The sequence below is a fragment of the Danio rerio genome, chromosome 1, assembly GCF_052040795.2.
Source record: "Danio rerio strain M-AB ecotype USA chromosome 1, GRCz13ab, whole genome shotgun sequence".
NCBI classification, from domain to species: domain Eukaryota; kingdom Metazoa; phylum Chordata; class Actinopteri; order Cypriniformes; family Danionidae; genus Danio; species Danio rerio.
Window position 1 is genome coordinate 45,493,785 of NC_141021.1, and position 17,692 is coordinate 45,511,476.

General features: G+C 36.2%; 1 protein-coding gene across 6 annotated transcripts in view; it reads left to right on the forward strand.

Annotated features, from left to right (window-relative positions):
- Positions 1-17,692, forward strand: part of ctnna2 (catenin (cadherin-associated protein), alpha 2) — a 782,625-nt gene that overhangs the window by 737,267 nt on the left and 27,666 nt on the right.

Consider the following 17,692-nt stretch of genomic DNA (forward strand, 5'->3'; position numbering starts at 1 on the left):
CCCAACCCCTCCACCTTTTGCAGTCTAGTGCCAGCTTTCAGGAGGCGGCAATTTAGACTCTGACAGACGAGGCCGAGGGCCAAAACATACCAAGTAATGCAGAGATTTGCGCATAGCCTTCTCTGTGCTTTCAAGACACGGTTTCACTGCTATCTTAGGTGTTAATGTGCGAGAAACATCTCACCTGACACGTTTTGATGTAGTTGTTTCGTCTAAATGCGGTTCTGTGATTGTTTGGAACCAACAAATGGAGGGTGGCTGGAAAATGAGCACTCAAAATATTATTCTGGCGGCGGCGGTGCTTTGTACTGCGTCTGTTTGTGTCTGAAACATTACATTAGAATTTTCTGACAGCCGGCTTTGTTTAGAAGACCGAGTGGAATATGAGAGGAGAAAAATAATGTTCCTTTTTTGTTGTTGATGCATTTTGTTATTATGAAATTACAGATTTAATCATATTATTACAGCTAGTTTGACAGAAAAAGTCAAAAGATAAGTTTAAGGTGAACAAGGAAGGTATAAATAGACTCAGGACGTGTCTGAATAAGGTGTTGGTATTTATTTGGGGGAATTGGGGGGGTGGGGGGGGGGGGGGGGGTGGAAGGCTCCAGCCGTTATTAACAGAAATAGCATTGTTAATACATGTTAAAAAGTCAAGTCCTTAATCCAGATCTACGCTGCCTGACAGAAGTCTTGTTTTCAATTCCAGTTGTAAGAGCAACAAATAATAACTTGACTTCTAATTGATCATTTGGAAAAGTGTCAGAAGAATCTGTTGAGCTGCATCACAATCATCACAAATACTGCTGAAGATGGAACACACAATAACCAAAGATTCTAACGGAAATCAGTCAAGTTTGGTGAAGGAAAATGGTTTGGGGTTACATTCAGTAAGGGGCGTGGGAGAGATCTGCAGAGTGGATGGCAGCATCAACATCCTTAGGCATCAAGACATTTGTGCTGCCCATTACATTACAAACAACAGGAGAGGGCAAATTCTTCAGCCCAGTCACTAGACATGAACATTATTGAGCATGTTTGGGGTAAAACGAAAGAGGAGGCAGTGAAGATGAATCCAAATTATTTTGATGAACTCTGGGAGTCCTGCAAGAACGCTTTCTTTGCCATTCCAGATGACTTTATTAATGTTATTTGAGTCATTGCAGAGATGTATGGATGCAGTCGTCAAAGCTCAAGGACAAGACTTTTGTTGTTTTGAACTGTCCCAGTACTGTTGTTGTTTTGTAAAATTACATTTTTTTTATGTAGTTAAGTAAAAGGACGATTGAACTTTTGAAAAGCATGATTATAATCTAATTGTGTACAGCGGTTCAACAAACTTGAAGTAAATAAGTTTAAAAAATGTTTTTAATTTTATCAAAATTCGTTAAAAACCAGAATAGAACATTTTCAGATTTCAAATAAAACATTGCGGGTCCTATTTTTGAGTTAACTTGTTTTTGAACTAATTATTTAATCAAATTATTAAATTCTAAAAATAAAATTAAATAAAATAAAATAATTAGAGTCTAAAACAAAACAAAACAAAACAAAAAAAACAAAAAAAAACAAAATAAATTAAATTAAATTAAAACAAATTAAATTAAATAATCAGGGACTGAAACAAAATAAAATAATCAGGGACTACGGCAAAATAAAATAAAATAAAATAAAATAAATAATCAGGGACTACGGCAAAATAAAATAAAATAAAATAAATAATCAGGGACTAAGCTAAAATAAAATAAAACAAAACAAAACAATACAAAATTAAATAAATAAAATAAAATAAAATTAAATTATCAGGGACAAAATAAAATAAAATAAAATAAAATAAAATAAAAATCAGTCAATAAAACACACATCGAGTCCAAATTGTTCTTTCTTGTTTATTATTTTCCTATCTCCATTGCCCACTCATATGGCCCTCATGTTGCTTCACATCACTAGAATTAAGCCAAAATGATGTGATAATGAGTGATCTGGCGGTTAGACCTTCTTTATTGCCTCACACTTACATCAAATCCATAATGTCAGAAAGGGAGCCGCGTTCAAAACAAAATCCTGTTGGTGTGTTTGGGCTGCATCCTGATTAGCATAATTCCTATCAGTGAGTGCAATTAATTCTTAGCGAACGCTTCTCTTTTTGTGCATCATATCACTCAAATTATGAACTTTCCTCTATTAATTAACATCGGAGGGCATGAGATTTGAGCTAGAGAGCTGACACCGCCATCTGTGTAATGCTGCTCTACAGTGAGTCATATGTACTTTGTCACTTATCCTCTGAAAACTATGAAAAAAAAAAGTTGCATAGCTTTATCTCCTTATCAGGACCTATTAGAGACCTAATGAGGACCGAACACATTACAGCAGCCACCATTTTATTACGTATTAAGTTCATCCAATGAGTTATTTTTGAGTTTAGTTTTAATTAATTTCTAATAACATTTTACTAGATATTTTTTCAAGATACAGTACTACACTGTAAAACCCAAAAAGTTAAGGTAACTCAAACCATTTGAGGAAACCGATTGCAACAAACCATTTAAGTTCAAAAACTAATCCTAATGACTACTGTGAACTTAATCCATTTGAGTAAACGAAGCAGTTTGAGCACAGTAAAACCCAATATATGAAGAGAACTCAAACCAGCTTAGTACTGTAAAACCCAATAAGTTAAGGCAACTCAAAACATTTGAGGAAACTGACTGCTACAAACCATTTGAGTTGAAAAAACTAATCTATATGAGTTCTGTGAACTTACTCCATTAAAGTTGAAGTAATGGGGTATTTATTTAATTCATTACCTACAACACTGAGTTCAAAACTCTTTTCAAATTAGTACAATTAACTTTCAGTAAATTTTGAGTTAACTACACTCATTATGTTTGATAAAGTTCACTGTTGGATTTTACAGTGTAGCTGAAAGTGCAATTTAAAGGCCTAACTAGGTAAACAGAGCAAGTTATCGTAATTAGGCAAATCATTGTATAACAGTGGTTTGTTCTCTAGACCGGAGATGCCCAAAGTTAGGCCCGTGGGCCAAAGATGGCCCATTGTAAGCTTTGATTTGGCCCACCATATACCATCTGAGAGGAGAAGCGAGTATATGATGGAGAGGGTTGGGGCGAATGGCTTTAACACAGAGATCAAGATTTCTAATTTAGGATTTTATTATTTTTTTTACATACCCTCTTATTGCTGAGCTTCAAAAAAGTCTAATTCTTTTATAAATAAGATTGTTTTGTTCTTACTGTAATAAATGCATTATAAAATGTAAAAAAAAAAATGCTGGTTTAGTTCATATAAAGCAATGTTTTTTAGTGATTTTTAAATATTATTAAATAAACTAGGAAATTACCCATGGCAATTATATTTACCTTCGGCCAACTAGCCTCAATCAAGTTTTTTTTTGGCCCTTTGCATGAAAAAGCTTGGGCACAACTGCTTTAGACATTTGAAAAAAGGATACTAAAAATACTGACCTTAAAAAATGTTGACAAAAGTTAAAAACTGCTTTTATTCTTGTCGAAATAAAACATATAAGACTTTTTCCAGAAGAAAAAATATTATAGGAAATACTGTGAAAAAGTCCTTGCTCTGTTAAACATAATTTGGGAAACATAAAAAAAAAAATACAGGAGGGCTAATAATTTTGACTGTATATAAAAATAGTTCACTCTTCTCCAGAAATCACAAGTTGAGGAGTTAATGCTCGCTCAGCTTGAATGGGAAACTGTTCTGCTAGTTGCTTCAGCAAAACGGAGAGGAATATCTGCATGCTCGATTGAGAGTGATAATTGAATTGTGAAAGGGCTGGACGCCCAGACTGGCTCTTGTCTCTTCTCTTTTTCTGTGTTCACTTTGATGAGGTGGTACTTTTGTTTGATTCTGATTTTTCTCTCTGTTTCTGTCTTTGCAATGGGATGTTGGTGCCACCCAGGGCTTTTGTCAGGGAATGTTGTTCCAGAGACCCAACGCCTACTTAATAAGCCCAGGGGAGGGAGGGCCACCCATAAAAATTTTAGTCCCGGGCCCTGTGAATTTAAGTGACGGCCGTGGTGCCACCGCATAAATGGAATTGAACCATAAAGCATTGCGGCATTGATTCTTCAAGACCTTTCATTATTGCACAAGACTTGGCATGAGAAAATGTCAATGAATTTTTGAAAGTTTGCAGGTTTGGGCCTGGGGTAGTGTTGGGGTGGGGGTGAGTGAATTAGCATATTAGAAGCTTATGTGTTATGTGACTTATGTGACTTGTTTTACATTTAATTAACATGTTTGCTGTGGCTGGAATTAAGTGGCTTCAGTTCAATAATGAAGGAAATTCATAGTCGTAGTGTTCTAGTAGACAATAGGGTTAATATACCAGACGCTGGTTTTGCAATTGTCTACTTAGAAGAGAAAAAGAGAAAACAATTAATCACATCTGAGAATTACAAGACTGATTTTAAAATTGATTGACAATTTAAGTATTTTCTTATTGTCAAGTTTGTTTTAAAGTATAAATATTAAAACATTCTTAAATAGATACATTAATGTGAAATGCTAAATAACATCAGTTATTTGGTCATTTTATTATTTATTTATATTACACCAGTTATTTTGACACTTTAACTTGCCCTCTAAGAATATATAAATCAAATATACATAGGATTTTCTATTTATTTATTATTAATTTTTAAGGTAACCTATGCACAAAATGTCAACCGGGCCAAGTAAAATAAAATAAAATAAAATAAAATAAAATAAAATAAAATAAAATAAAATAAAATAAAATAAAATAAAATAAAATAAAATAAAATAAAATAGTTTAGCAGATTATTTTTTCTTGACTTTAGACCATTCCAAATATGGTCAATAAGGCTTTTTTCTGGGATAATAAATCAGCATATAAACCATGGTTCTCAACTCAATTCCTGGAGGGCCACAGCTCTGCACAGTTTTTCTCCAACCTTATGAAACACAGCTGATCTAAATAATTGAGATGTTTTAAAAAACTTGAACAACTTCATTAGTTGGATTAGCTGTGTTTGATCAAGGTTGGAGCAAAACTTTTGAGTTGGAGGCCTATGATATTTACCCATTTATGGAGAATTTTTTTTTTTATTTACCTAAGCCAGAAACATACAATATGAATATAATCAAACCATTTAATTTATTGAATGACAAAAGAAAAGGAAAAATATATACTAAGAAGGAAAGCCAATGCTAATTAACACCTTAGCTCAATGGGTAAGATGTAAATGAAACCAAAGTAAAAGATACATCATTGTTTTATTCTTTAAAACATTTGTTTCACCCCAGAAAACAAGGCTTTATATTTTTTCGTAATATCTCTACATGTTCATGTATCTTAATTTACAGAGATTTTTACACACAAACAAAATTTGCTCTGGATTTGCTCACCTTTATGACCGGTGGTGGAAAATCATTGTTAAGTTTGCATTTGGGTGATTTCAGGTTGGATGTTGGACATTAAGGTCGGCCTGACATTGAGTTTTTAAGTCAATCCGATTTCCTTTCCAAATATATCGCAACTTTTTCACGATGTTGGAGTACAACTTCAATCTAACGTCATGTTGACGTCTTGTGACTGCAGGTTGTTTAAGGCCATTTCGATCTGCATATAGTAAACATCCTTCATTTTTGCATCTAAACAGTCTCTGGGTTATTGCATGTAAAGATTTTGAACATCTTCTTGGACACTTTTAATGCTTCCAAACAGTTTGCTGCAATTATAAATTGCACATATCTGAAGGTAAATTATTGAGCGATTTTGATAGGACAGGAATCACAGGACGGATTTTTCTAATCCCTAGACAAAAAAATCAAAATCAAAAGTAGTGACTGCATGTTAAAGGAAAATGAAGTAAAAGTTCCAAAACTGCACTAAACATCTACTCAATGTAAAGTAAAAGTACACAATATTAAACTATTACCTGGTAAATTACAATTTCTGAGAAAAACTACTCAATTACAGTAGTTTGAGTATTTAAAAATGAGTTATTTACACCGCTGTTTAGGACTTTGCGACTTGAATTACTTCTGTCTTCAGTTTACATTCACTATATTTTTTTGTAGAACAGAACATTTAATACTTTTAGCTGAAACCACGGTCCTGAGTGACTAATAAAATCCAATTATAAAATACCAGTATCCTTTGACTTACAATTTACGAATCACCAAGAATGAATTTTATAGTTCTTCTGGAAAACAAGAGCAAAATTTCTGTGAAGGTCAAGCTATCATTCTCAGAATTAAACTTACAATGTAACAGTTCCCAATTTAAAAAGTTAGTAAAAACTTAAATGAACTCACTGTTCTGTTCTCATCAAGAGTGTCTAGCACTTTCCTTTCAATTTCTTCAGCGATTTTTGGTCTGGGTTCTGTTCCTTATTGATAGACATACATATTTCAGCCTCAGACATACCACTTATTATACAGGACTCTTTATTTTTATTTTTTTTTATCCCAAGGCACTGTAAATATAACAAAAGTGCAGGCAGTCCAAAGCTCTATAAAGATACACAGCTGAAGGACCTTCAGCTCGCAGTGCTCACGAATCTCCAATTGTGTCCTTGAGCCTGAAAATCAATAGTCTAATAGCGAAGCCGTGATGACTTTTCCCTCTCTCGTTATCCTCTTCATCCTTTCCCTGATCCAAACTAATCTTCATGCTGTAAAAATTACCCCATCGTTAAGGTTATGTTCAAGCCCCCAGTAGATTAAAAATGAGAAATATGGCTGATGTAATAGTGCCAAGTAGAAGGCAGGAGTAGCAATACTGTCATGGAGTATGGCAGAGTGAGTAGGGCACATGCCAAAGGGTGACCATGCAGAGATGAAATATGGCCACCTAATCACTGCCCTCCATCAAGCACACACACACACACTTACACTCACACATGATTTTTATGGCAAATATAGTGTTTTGCTGACAGGTTGAAGGCCATGTTTGCTGGGGTACCAAAAACAGCAATAATTTCACACTGCCAAATGACCCTACAAAATGTGTACGTCCTGACCCAAGAGTCTGCATGGAGAGACAACAAGGGTAATAGAATTAGTTTGTGCCTTCCTGACTTCTACAATGAGGCCAACACTTTTTTAAAGGTGCCCTATAACACAAATAGTTGAATAAAAAGAACTCAGTACCTGGAAATCACCGTAAGCCTCAAACACCATAACTGTAAACACTTTAGTTAAAAACAGGCTAATCAGAACACAATACAGACTGTTGTATTTCTCATGGGGCTATTCATAGGGTATATGCCGAAGCATGCTTATAGGACTTTTAATTTGCCAGTAACATGGGTTAACCGCTTCCGGTGAACAGCATGCCAATGCAAAAACCGGCGCGTTTAAGGTCTGTTTTCTTTAAAAAATCAGCAATCTCCACTGGCTGAGTGATATCCAATATAAAGTGGGTCTCAGATTGTACAAGAAGCACTGCGTTAAATTACATTTTCCCCCCCATGTCTTTATAATATGAGCATTTATTTTACCCCAGTATATTCTACGGAGCTTCTGCATCTGATTGCCGATTCTGACGGGTGCGTACGAGTAAACGATTTTTGTCTCGTTTTACGCTTGAGCAACTAAATGAATGCCAAAGTCTGTTTAACTGGTTGTGTTTTATATACATTACAACATCGATGCTGTAAAAAGGAACCGTATAAGGTGGAAAAAAACTCACAATAACTGGTCACCGGAAGTTTATCAATATGGCAACAACACTAGCTCGGCCTATACCCTATTATCACAGCTTCATGTTCTAAGTTATCCGGACATGACTTTGTCTTCAGGAGCCGAAACACAGACTGATATGTTGCACATGGGACTATTTATATTTATAGATTACAACAATAGTTTTCCTCCCTTACAATTGAACTTATTAGGTTTGTGAAACTCATTATTTTGAAAACGGGAAATGCAGCAAAGTCAAATCCAGTCTCACCAGTTTGTATTTTATGCGTTTCTAAACAACAACTCTACCGGTTATCACTTTAGAGCTTGTCAGAATGCAAAATGCAGGATATACAGATTATGAATTTGTTCAGCTCCACCCAGACCATTACAAATATGGTCAATATGGACTTTCTTATTCTATGGGTATTTTATGGGGTAATAAATGAGCACATGAACCCATTTATGGAGATTTTTTATTATTATTTATCCAAGCTACATACCTACTATGTAAATATCAGAGAACAATTTAACTAATTAGATGAATGCAGTACATGGGACATTTAAAAAGAAAAGAAAAAAGTTAAACTGACTATGAAAAAAGACCAATGCTAACTAATTCTTTAGCCTAACGGGCAAGATGTAAATGAAACCAAATTATACGTGGCCTCATGTTTTGTTTTTTGGAGTATTTTGTTCTCCATTTCAAATTACTTTCAGTTTTTTGAAAGACCTATTTGCATTAGGAATGTCTCATTGCATTTTCGAGTATTCAATTTTGAACCTTTTTGGCTGGTCTGACCTCAGCCACTCAAACAAAAACTTAGTGTGAGTATCTTTTACAGTATTTAATGCATCTGAATATGTCAAGAAACACTTGTGGGGAAAAAGCCATTTGAAGGCTCATAGACTATAACAGAGTTTACTCTTAAGTAACAGAGTTAAACACTTTAGAGCTCATCAGAATGCAAAATGCGGCATATACAGATTATGAGTTTGCTCAGCTTCACCCAGACCATTCCAAATATGGTCAATAAGGCCTTTCTTATTCTAGTGGTATTGTCACATCTGCTGTAGTGCCATCTTGTGGTCTTCTGGACACTAGTTATGTTTTTGGTTTGTTCCTGTTTTGTAATACATGTGATCACTAATTGTTTCCTGCTGTCTGTCATTGTATAACTATTGTTACCTTTATAAACTTTGTTATGTTGTGTTTTTGCTTTTTGCTTGTGCCCTCTGTTTTCACGATTCTGTTTTGTTTTGTCTGGCTCTTATCTGGTTCTTGTCTGCTCACTGACTCATCGTTTTGGTTTGTTTGTTTGTTCACTTTGTGTCATGTTATGATTATGTTTTTGAATTCCCGTTCAGACATTGTTTGATTCACTTTTGTTTATTGTTTTGTATTTTTTGTCTCTGTTGGATTTATGTGCCTGGCCTCTCCTTTTATTTTTTTATTAGAACTTCAATTGCTGCAGTTGGATATATCTTGTGTTTTTAGAAGCCCATCATGACAGGTATATTATCGGTTAATGAATGAACCCATTTATGGAGACTATTTAAATATCAGAGAACATTTTAACTAATTGAATCAGTGGCCTTATTTAAAAAGAAAATAGAAAGAAGAAAGGCCAATGCTAACTAATTCCTCAGCTTAATAGGCAAGATGTAAATAAAACCAAATTATAAGTGGCCTCATTGTTTTTTTTGTTTTTTTTTGTTTTTTTTGGAGGAATTTGTTCTCCATTTCAAATGACTTTCAGTGTTTTGTAAGACCTATTAGCATTAGGAATGTCTCATTGCATTTTCTAGTATTCCATTTTGAGCCTTTTGGGTTGGTCTAACCTCAGCCACTGAACCAAATACACAGTTTTACAGTATCTAATGCATCTGAATATCTCAATAAACACTTGTAAGGAAAATTTCATTTGAAAGCTTATAGACTGTAACAGATCTGCCTGCTTGGTTTATCTGACGTTAAACACTTTAAGAAAATAATCCCTTCCAACATGGTTTTTATTAGCGCCTTTCATCATTCCTCACTGGTCGGAGTTAAATTTGCTCCTCACTAGCAGCAACTTTACTCATTAATGGCTTGAAGAACATTTAAATATTTCTATTTAAAAGTCACAGCCAAAACTCCCTAAAGCTCATTTTACGCCTCTCCAATAAGTGGATTAAAATGAATTAAATATGTGTTAAAGCAAGACGGGGTTAGAAAGAAGAAAAGAAATCAAATAAAGAGCCTTTACTGCACCTTTTTTAAATGTTTTGCATAATTTTTTGTATTTCTTACGGGTTCATTTGAAATTTAAATCTAACCTTCTCTGCATTAGCAGATACACATTCTGAACTAGTCCGTTTCAAAAGGCAAATACGCAAAATGGATGATAGAAAGGATCCTATACTGGTCCTCTTTTAAGTCGATGCCTGTAATCAAAACCATCATGAGAAATCACAAGACCGGTCTTTTCTTCCAGCTCCGCATCGGCTATTATTAAGGACGATGGCGCTCTGGGCTTTGATTTGGTTAGATGGTTGAAGACAGCACTCTAGAATTTGCCTGTCACAAGAGTGTCCTCAAAAGACCCACCTTCCCCATTGAGCTACTGTAAGCTATCCTTGTTCCTGGCTCTTAAAAATCTTGAGATCTTCCCTTCCTAAATACATTTGTTGAATATTTTAAGAGCACAACTTTGGAGCTTGCTTAAGGGTTTAATACGAGGCTTTTGACTTCCTCCATCTTTTTTTCATCATCCACCAAGTGGTCCCAGACGTTGATATAAGCGTGACTTGATGTTAGGGTGGGATCACAATATGGTTTCCCTCCACTGGAGACTTTGCCATGGAAACTCAAGCACATTCCTCCACTTTAGATTTTAGCCAGCTGATGTGATCTTCCTCTTGCAGTAGGCAGCCAGGTCATTCAGTGTCAGGTCTCTTAATCTAAGAGCTTTGCTACCTGTTGAATACACTCCATCTAGATACATTAAATTACTTAACATGCTTTTTTTTTGCTCTCAAGTTGCCTAGGTTTGAAGTTCAGGATTCTAAATGTTTTTTTTTAGAGCCCTCTAAAATGCCATTAACATTTTCTATTGACATTTCACCGAAATTAAATTGACTTATAAATCTTTTTTCACTGTCACTATGCAGCATTAGCTGTAACTATTTTGTCTTAGCGGTTATGCTGAGGATAAGTGGTCCAAACACATAAGCTCAGTGTAAATGCTGAAATACGGCTAATCATATAAACAGATCAAAGTAATGTCACATTAGTGGACTTTTCTCAACCCTGTAGCTGCACCCAATTAATGTCTGTCAACATTCTTCATTCCTGACTTTGTCAAACAATCTCTTCCTGCAGCCAATGTTTAGTTGTAATGAAAGATTATGTTGCCCAAAACTGGGAAACAAGACAGAAGAGGAATTAAAGGAGAGAGAGAGAGGGAACAATCTGCGAACACCCTTATTTGCAATTGACTTTATGTAAATTTTATTTATAATCAAATTTCAAGAGGATCGCATGCTTATGATTGACCAGGCTGGTCCCGCATTAGCTATTATATGATTTACCAACCAGACGAATCCAAACATACATAAATAACCAGATTGTCCTACCTTAGTCATATTTGCCGGAACTAAACGCTTACTGCATGCACTGCATTAGACTAACAGGGACTTGTCACAGCATATTTCTGCAGTTTTCTTGATTTGATTGCTTCTATTGTCCCCATTTATAAGTGGCTTTGGATAAAAGTGTCTGCTAAATTATTATATGTTAATGTATATGTAAGATCCACATTTGCTGCCTGGAAAATTTGATTAATAATAAATTAATTAATGATTTGCGCAAATATTATAAGAAAAATTGCAAATCCAGATACTTTATGAGAAATTAAACTATTTATACTTAAAAGTAGATCACCATGTCTCGGTAAGTTAGGGTAAATAATTTAAGTAATGAGTCACTGAATCATTTACACAACAGATTCATTCAAAGCAGCAGGTTTGTTTAGTAATATAACACTTAAGTGTGTTTTTCAGTATGCCGCTTTTTCATTGTTATAATTTAACAACAGCTTGTGTCTTAAATCTAAATTGCACATAAAAAACTTTCATTGAGGTGAAGCAGTGGCACAGTAGGTAGTGCTGTCGCCTCACAGCAAGAAGGTCTCTGGTTCGAGCCTTGGCTGGGTCAGTTAGCATTTCTGTGTGGAGTTTGCATGTTCTCCCTCCGTTTGCGCGGGTTTCCTCTGAGTGTTCCGGTTTCCCCCACAGTCCAAAGACATGCGGTACAGGTGAATTAGGGAGGCTAAATTGTCCGTAGTGTATGAGTGTGAATGAGTGTGTATGAATGTTTGCCAGAGATGGGTTGCGGCTGGAAGGGCATCCGCTGGGTACATTTGCTGGATAAGTTGGTGGTTTATTCTGCTGTGGCGACCCCGTATTAACAAAGGGACTAAGCTGAAAAAAAAATGAATGAATGAATGAATAAATAAACTTTCAGAGATATTTTGCATAATATCTACATTACAGTTTCAAACGTGCTCAAAACTTATCAAAACAGCTCTTGTGATACTAGAAAATATATCACACTTTTTTTTTTGCATTTAAATCTATAATTATATTGTCATTTTTAATTACATAAACTAATAGGACACTTTATTGGGTACACCTGTCCAAATGCTCGTTAACAAAAATTTCTAATCAACCAATTACATGGGTTTAGGCATGTAGACATAGTTAAGACGATATGCTGCAGTTCAAACAGAGCATCAGAATGGGAAAGAAAGGTGATTTAAGTGACTTTGAACGTGGCATGGTTGTTGGTGCCAGACTGGCTGGTCTGAGTATTTCAGAAATTGCCACTGGGCTTTTCGTGCACAACCATCTCTAGAGTTTACTAATAAATTGAGGCTACAATTTGCACAGGCTCACACAAACAATAGAAGATTGGAAAAACGTAGCCTGGTCTGATGAGTCTCGATTTCTTCTGGGACATTCAGATGGTAGGGTCAGAATTTACTACTAGTATTAGGTACTAGTAAGGTGTACCTAATAAAGTGGCCAATGAGTGTATGTAGTTGCTGTTTGTTCCACAATACGTTTAAGCCAGCACAGCAGTTGTAAAAATGTACAAATTAACCAAAGAAGTTTGTCATTATTTCATTTAAAGATAAAAAAATATATTTATATATATATATATATATATATATATATATATATATATATATATATATATATATATATATATATATATATATATTACTTATAGGCCTATATCTGATTTTAACATGATTTATATGTGAAGCTTAGGTTGTTTAGTAAGTTTTGTTTCATATTAATTCACTATAAAGATTAGGGTTGTCAAAATTAATAGTTTCTTCGGTGCACCGCGATGCAGACGCGGACAATTCGGTATCGATTCAGTAATAACCATAACCGGTTATTATGTAGTGACGTCATTTATCTCTTATGCGCTCTGTCGCGAGGGAGGTGAGCACCGTTATTTACAACCAAGTGTGCCGCAAGCCTGCGTTTGAGTGAGGGTCTCGGCCGTTAGATCGCCCCCTGGGGGCTGGCTGCAGTACAAGTCATAAAGCCCGCCTCCTCCGTGTTAATGAAGGAGACTTGAGCCCAAATAAAAAAAATTATTACACTTGCAATAAAATGTCCCGAAAGATGGTTCTGGTCGATTAAGGCACTGGTTATTGTGCTGAAATAGGTGCAGATCTTCATTTTTGTAAACAGTTTGTTTTTAGCAGTAATTTAATGCTGGGCGTGTCATCGTGATTGACAGCTGTGATTGACAGTTTCTCAAAGCAGACCGTCTGAGCTTCGGCAGGAGACTGAAGTAGACTGAAATGTTATTATTCGATTTTTTGTGTTATTTTACCATGACAAAATGAGTTCAGCAGTAAACTATAGTTTCTGACATACATGATCCTGGTGGAACACTGTTTATTCGCTAAGTTCATGGCTTTTTTCGGGCTTTATTAGTTTGCTGATACACGCCTAGCCACCCAGATAGCAAAATACAGTTCCGGCTAGATTCTCGCCTGCCGGAGACTTATCTCTTAGAGCTCAGACTGACTACCTCTGCTGGACCTACTCCGGATGCCTGGACTCACTACCCAATTCCAGCACGAGTCAATCGAGCCAGATGCGGTGGCCGAGCGAGCCGGCGCTGCCGCATGCGAGCCGGAATCAGCCCGCGACGCCGCGAGTAGGTTATGCGCTGCGGCCTGGAGCTGGCGCGATTGAATATATAAAACCCTCATATTTGTTAATGTTATTACATCCATTTGTGTTGATATGACAGCAAACGCATGCTGAGAAGTTCGGGGGGCGTGGTTGATTTTACATAAAGCGTTTGGTTGGAAGCTCGACTCCGCTCATTTTCGCGGCTCCTCCTCTGGCTCCATCAGACAATCCTTCTGCGCATGTCAAGGCTCCAATTTCAGCAGTCTTTTGCGACAGTTTGTGCCCGTCAAGCAGGCGTTTTGCCCTCAAGGCGTTCAATGGGAAAAAGGGCTGTCGCGTCGTCCATATTTTTTACAGTCATTGTTTACAACACTCAGCCAACTCAGGGCCGGCCCGTGGCATAGGAACCATAGGCAAATGCTTAGGGCGCTGTATATCCAGTTGGGCGCCAGAAATGAGCACGCTTCAGTTGGTTTTGTTTTCGATTTTCCTGACACACATTCAGTTATAGACGGCAATAACTCAAAAAACTCTTACCCTAAAAAGATCTAAAGTGTGTTTCCTACAGAAAGACAAAGCTGGTTATGTTTCACAGCTGTCTTTCTTTTTTTCGCTCGACATTACGAGCACTGCTCTGTTTAAGCCCTCGCAGTTTGCGTTTACTTTAGCCGGCAGAGCTCGCGCTGAGAGGAGCTCTCTGTAAGGGACCGTCGGAAAAGTACTTATTTTTTTCTTTTTTTTTTTTCTTTTTTTTGCTCCGCTCAGCGCGAGCTCTTCCTGTTGCAAGGGCTTAAGTGTGTTTGTTTGTGTGTGTGCGTGTGTGTGTGTTTGTTTGTTTGATGCTGTCTATGTTTGTGAATGTGTTTAAATGAGAGACAGTGTGTTGCTGTGTGTCTGTGTGTTTATACAGACAGCATGTTATAGCCTCCCCCCAAAATATAACACTATATATGGAAAGCATCGTCAATGCACCGTGATGCACCGAGATATCAAATTGAACCGAATCGATGGCATGATAATCGCACCCGAACCGAACCGTGAGACCAGTATAGGTTCACACCTCTAATAAAGATGTTAAGACAGAAATCAGACTAAACAAAGGCAGTTTAGAGAAATCCTTAAAGGTGGGGTCTTAAAATCATAAAATAGACAGTCTTTTTAGTCTGCAACAGAGACAAAACTGAGTACAAATACAATCAATAACATGAAAAGAACGAGGCCTCCAAAATATGGTCTTGAGACTAAGACTGGCCATTATATAAGCCTGCCTGTAGCTAAAATAGTTGAGTGTAGCAAAAGCAATGCCAAGGTTGTGGGTTTGAAAATGTGGAAAATTCCCAGGAAAATGTGTACCACAACACTACTAAAAACTCAATGCACTAGGCAATTTTGCAATTGTTGTAGTCTATTTTATTTCATTATTCGATATATTTTTGACTAAGGAGCGGTATAGTCTGACTGAGGGGGTTGACGTCTCCATATGCCCCCCGTGGCGGACTTTTATAAAGTCTCGACTCCCTAATAGTCCCTTGTTTTCAGCAAGGTGAAGTGGTTAATTGGCAAACGTAGTGCACTCTTTCCACATACGTTCAGGGTGACATTTTCTCTCCGTCTTCTCGTGCTGCTGTCCATGTCCTCAGGCCTGACTGACAGGGGGAGACAGCAGAAATAGATGTGCCTGCCTGAATTTCGACACTTAGCTGCTTAAGATCACATATTCTCCATTTTTCTCACCTCTCACTCTGTCTTTCCTCTGATATGTTTGGCACCTGAGGGAAAGGCTGGCTTTTGAGAGATGCCTGTAATCCCTTTTTTTGAGAATGTTTTTTTTTTTCTTTCTGTGTATGTCTTTTCGTTTTCGCTTTCTCTCACCTTAAAGCTGCAGTCTGTATGTTTATTCTGTTTCTAAAATGCTGAATGATTGCCTTTATGTGGCGTGTACATTGGGACAGCTCTTTAATGTATATAAATCCAAAGTTTCGTTGTGTAAGTGTGGCTGTCAATCACAGAAACAATTTGGATGCTATACTTCAAAAAGATCTTGGAAGGTTGACCCAAATAAGAATGTTCATCGAAAAATGTTATCGGACAACTTCAGGCAGACAACATTGCATTGAAATCTAACAATCTTACTCGTATAACATCAAACCTTGAACCATACTGTTGTTGTACTTTGTTCACAAATTAATTAAACTGTTTGCCAGCACTCACTCACTTATACCAGGTTAGATATTTTCCACTTTTCGCATCCAAAACATTGCTTTGAGAGGTGTTTTGAGGTGTTCAGAGCCACCACACAAATGAAACGCAAAATAGCTAAATAAACTGAATGCAGTCATTTGAGCTGCAGATAACTTTGTCAAACACAGTGCATAAGATAAGGAGAAAATGGTGGATGGTTGATGTATATTTGACGTACTGCCTATAGACATTATTATAGAAATCAGGGCCCGCTTTCGGTCCGTTGATTTGACACGTTGCGGCCAACATCTATTATAATGTCTATAGGTCTTACCAGTCTCTGTTCAAGATTTGTTTACATACGGGAATGTGTGAAGTAACACAGTCAATGTATCAAAATTCCACTGATTGCCTGAAATAAACTTTGCATTTCGGGATAATCGTAGCCCAGCTCTTTGATAATAAGCTGAACTCTCCTTCCTCTATTGGATGAACACAATATGCAGCCTATTCCTCTTTGTTTTTCTACTTTGGTGAAGAGAGAGGAGAACAAAGTATGACTGCTTGAACTGATGCTGAAACGTTTTTTTTGTAATGGATTAGTTAATGAGAAATTTCATACAAATGTCAACCTTGCTACGAAAGTTTTTACCAAAATATCGAAACCCTTTCTACGTTTTTGTGTAGGCTTGTATTTTACAGGACTGTAAAAATACAAAAAAAAGTCTCTGTCAATATTCTCAAACAATTATATTTGATTTACCAAAGTCACACAAGTGGAAAACTTTACATCCATCACATCTATAACAGAGAGACGTCACATCCATAACAAAGCTTTTTTCCTCATAGTTACAAAATTGTAAAATAAAATAAAATCAATCATGTTTGTTGCCAAATCGTATCCTTTTGATTAGCATTGCTACTTTTGGGTTGTGCTGTTTAATTCACAGAATTTCTAAAAAAGCATGTTGTATACTATAAACTCACAGACTTTTTTGGTCACATAATATATAACACATGTTTGTTTCCCTCATTTAAAGTATAAAACAAGTTTACAGATAGATATTTTTCTGCTCCTATAATTCTGTGGTCAGTTCTTTAGGAAAATATAAACAGAAGTTTCAATATAATGTTAACATATACTTTTTCTGATAGTTTATGTTTTGAGTTATTACTGCAAATGTCACTTCCATAACATTGGAATTGCTCTAATACGCATTGGAGCATATTTTCAGAAATGAATATGAAAAAACAAACAATATGAAAATTTCGGTCTTCAGTGTGCAAAGACCTTCACACCGAATTTAAATAGTAACAGTTCTTGACCACAGTGAGCTTTAAACTAAAATTAGGCATCATTGGACAGAAGACACTTGGAGCTTTCTGTCTGTCTTGGTGCATATTCATTGGCACCTAGCGAGTGCATCAGAGTGAGTGTTTTTGATTAAGTCTTATGGAAATTGAAATGGGATTGACATTGGTTGCCTAGAAAACATTGAGAGTTTTTGAGAGCATATAAAATGTTGGGTAAAATCAGTGTCATATTAGAAATCACCAATAGAATTAAACAACAACTGTCTTGTTGGCGCCAAAAGACTAATGGTTAAGTGTG